The following is a 4,293-nucleotide window of genomic DNA, read 5'->3' as shown; positions in this document are numbered from 1 at the left end:
GCACTCATGATAATGTTGATTTTAAAATTAAATGCACAAAAAGCAATGGGTTTCCAAGCCTGGAGATTGTGTTATTTGGTGACCGGGGAAGCCGCTCCTCTCCTCCCCACTGGCCCTCACCCTCTCCTTACTGAGGAGCGGAGGCAGGATCAAACCAGTGCATCAGAGGCTGGATGTACCAGACTGATAGGCCAGTGACAGAGGTTGCATAGATCTTCAAGTGGAAGCCGGGCTGTGTGACTACCTGGAGCAAGCTGGCAGATGTCTTAGCTTCACACATGGCTTCCAACCCATAAGTAGAGAGATACTGATAGTGATTGTGGGCTCGGCTCTCTGGCCTGGGCATCTGAAGGGACAAACGGATGGAGAAGAGTGTTGAGCAAAAGAACAGAGCACTGTCTCTGTTCCCTGCTGCTGCCAGGACAGACATCCCATAAGTGGGTGTCGCTGAAGGACAGGACTTTATTTTCTCATTATTCTAGAGGCTGGAAGTCCAGATCAAGGTTTGGCTGCACTGATTCCCTCTGTGGGCCTCTCTTGAAGCTTGCACTGACTACCAGCAATCCTCGAGTCTCTTTGCTGGTAGACAGTGCCTGTGTGCGTCTCTTGTCCTCCAATGTGAATACATCGCTGTGTTTCTTCTGTTCTTTTCAGAACTCAGCAGTGTCGAGATGGGTGGGACTGCTAACCATCACGTCTGAGTTACAGTGGTAACTCGGTGACTTAGCCTAGTTGGGTAATAATCAACAACTCTCATGCTCCTCAAATAAAACCAAAAATATTTAAAAGCTTGTTTTCACAATGTTAAAATTTAATGGACTGATTTTGTTGCTCACAGTATACCACTTACTATGTCTCTGCCAATTCTAAATTCTATTTTTTTAAAACAATTTGTGGATTCATGTCTCACATCCCAGTTAGCAATATGTGAGATTTTTCAGCCCATCACACTAATTAGGAAAAAAACAACAAAAAACCTCATGAGTTTTCATGTCTGGATATATTCCATATTAACTCAGGTAGTGTAGAGGATTCCCCATTGGTCTCCTAACCGCAAGGCCAGCAGTTTGAACCCACTAGCTGCTTTTGGGAGAAAGATGAGACATTTTGCTCCTAAAAATATTTACAGCTTTGGAAACCCATAGGAGTTGTGCTCTGTCCTATAGGGCCATTGTGAATTGGAATTGACTCAAGGGCAGTAAATTTGCTTTCACCGTTTGGATCTTTGAAAAGGGAAGCCTTTAATGATACCACGACCTTGAACTTGGGATATAAGCAACACAATTTCTCATAAAGGGGTTCATCGGTGGGTGGAATTTCTTGTTTATGGTTTTTGAGATGTTAAACAACTCATTTAAAGGGATTCAATATAATCCCCTTTGTTTACATCTTTCAACCTAAGGCACACTAACTAGCAGTCTTCTCAGAAGATTTGGCAAGGAATTAACACCCTACTTTGTAATCTGGGAGGAAGGCTGGCTTCTGGGGACTGCCTCATTTTGACTGACAAATGGAAACCTTCTTAAAGTTTGGTTCCTGCTTCACATCCTTCTATTTCCCTTTCTTTCCCACCCCACCCCCATCCCATCCCATACACACTCCTATTTTTGAGTTTGCAAAAATTGTGATCTGGCCATTTAAAATGTCTACTTTTCTTCCAAGGTGGGCTTGGTGCCACTGATGAGGTCCAGTATGCCTGTCACTATTTCAGCTAAATACAGAGACCAGGTTGATTCAAGAAATTCTTAGTTTATTTCTGCAAGTACTTGACAGAAGGAAGCAGTGGGTTAAAGTGTCCCAAACTGCTTCAAAAATTCAGCTGAAAGGCAAGCCAGTTATATACCCTCAACTATGTGGCAAGCTGAGGGAAGGTTGAACAGTTTTGTGACGGTAAACAGAGGGTTTCAGCAATGAGACAATGAAGCAAGGTGTCAGGTTCCATTTTTTGTCTAAAAGGCCTTGCTTGCCCAGATGGTTTTGTTCATCCAAACTTGCTGAATTAGAACCTTCTTAAGTTTATTGGGGAATTTCACTGCAAGGGGTGGAGTGGCTGTTACATCTGGCTTTTTCTGCAAACCCAATCTAGCAGACCAGATCTCAAACCACAGGACATTTGCAGCCTTGATTAACGGCAGGCTAACTCTGTTTCCTCCTGCAGCAGGCTGAAACTTAAATCCATGGAAATCTTGGTTGCTCAAATCTTAAACTAAGCTCTCAAATGATACCGCAGGGGCAACTTTAGGACATGTCTGACAAGTACCAAAGTACCGATATAAGTTGTCCTGTGGAAGGTCAGTTACATGATAAAGTGTTTTCTCATTGTATAAGTAGTACATACTCCATGTAGGAAGTATGTAACCAAACCAAACTCACTGCCAGTGAGTTGGTGCCAATTCACAACAACCCTATCGGACAGGGTAGAACTGTCCCTGTGGAGCTGTCGAGACTGTAACTCTTTATAGGGTAGAAAGCTCGCCTGCCTTTCTCCCACGGAGCAGCTGGTGGTTCCGACCTTGCAGTTAGCAGCCGATGAGTAACCACTGCACCACCATGGCGCCTAGGAAGTATATAAAATATGAAAACCACGAAGAAGAAAATAAAACCCTAACACTGGGAGGTAATCACTGTTAACAATTTAGTGCATTTCATTTCTGGGGTCTGTGTGTATGCTACGAGGCAAAAATGAATTGTTCATTTCATTTGATCAGAATCTGTTGTTTTTGATTGCGATGAAAATTCCCTTTGCTAAACCCACAAACAACGTTAATTTGTTTTGCAAGTTATCACTGCAAGGTACTTAATTTCCTTTGGGCATTGTCTTTGACCTTGAGAGCCTACTCTCTTTGACCTTGAGAGCCTACTCTCTAGATTACCCACATAAAAATGCTAGCTCATGTTAATAGTGCTAATAAATTAGCTAGATGATTGCTGGTAAGTGCCATCAAATCAGCTCTGACCCTTTGTACAGGAGCGTGCAACACTGCCCACTTGGTCAGAATGGGGACAGCACTGGGAGTTAGAAAGAGCAGGGACCCTCCAACAATCTATGTCTGAATTCCAATTCTGCTTCCAAATCTGTGACTTGGAAACCATGTAGTCTCAAGCAAATGCCTTAATCTCTTTGAGCCTCAATTTTCCTAATCACTAAACGGAGACAGTAAAGATCTGTGATGAGATCATCAATAAGCACTGGACAGCTAACTCAATGGTGGGCAGTTCAAACCTGACTCCAGAGGAGAAAGCACCTGGCTATCTGCTCTCAAAAACATCAGGAAAACTCTAGGGATAATTCTTCTCTGTCACACAGGACTGCTGTGACCTGGAATTGGCTTGACAGCAGGTACCAATAACATGAGACAGTGGAAATCAGCACCATATGGTAATTGTGAGAATGCTCACAAGGAAATCAGTAGGTACGTTTGAGTAGCCTTATAATGGGACTCAAAACTCTTTTGAAAAATTCTTGACACCACATGCCATGTAAGTTTTTATCAGGGAAAAGGCAGTACTGTTAGAAGGTTATATGGCCACCCCGCCTTTTGGGTTTTTAAATGTAACATGCAAAAGGCACCTGGTATTAGAATCCATCCTGTTGACCCTCCAAAAAGAGACCGGAGAGCTGATCTAGGTTGCTCATTCTGGCTAAATCTACACCTTGAAAAACTAGTGTCATTTTCATTTTCTTCCCACTGGTCTTTGATAAGGACTCCTGGTGGCGCAGTGGTTTCTGTGTACACTCCTATCAGCAGTTTGAAACCAGCAGCCGCTCCGTGGGAGCAAGATGAGGCTTTCTACTCCTCCACAGACACCTACCCCTGGGCAGTTCTACTCTGTCTTATAGGGTCTCTATGAGTTGAAATCCACCCAATGGCAGTGAGTTTGGTTTGGAGATTTTGAGTCTTTAGGTGCTTGGGAAATTTCTCTCTTCCTTTCTCAGAGCCATGTGATGTTTTACTTTCGAGCTAAGCCAAACTCACTGCTCAAGTTGTATTGAGCCTGCAGGAAAGAGTAGAGCTGCCCTCATGGGGCTTCCTAGACGTTAAGGCTGTGGAAGAATAGGCAGCACCATCTTTCTCCCTAGATCAGCGGTTCTCAACCTGTGGCTCGAAACCCCTTTGGAGGTTGAACAACCCGCTCACAGGGATCGCCCAATTCATAACTAGCAAAATGACAGTTATGAAGTAGCAACAAAAATAATTTTATGGTTGGAGGGTCACACCACATGAGGAACTGTATTAAAGAGTCACGGCATTAGGTAGGTTGAGAATCACTGCCCTGGGCTCATGGGCTCCA

Source organism: Echinops telfairi, unplaced genomic scaffold, assembly GCF_000313985.2.
Source record: "Echinops telfairi isolate 266 unplaced genomic scaffold, ASM31398v2 ScPeMD7_2291;HRSCAF=2852, whole genome shotgun sequence".
NCBI classification, from domain to species: Eukaryota; Metazoa; Chordata; class Mammalia; order Afrosoricida; family Tenrecidae; genus Echinops; species Echinops telfairi.
Note: the sequence above shows the minus strand (reverse complement) of the source record.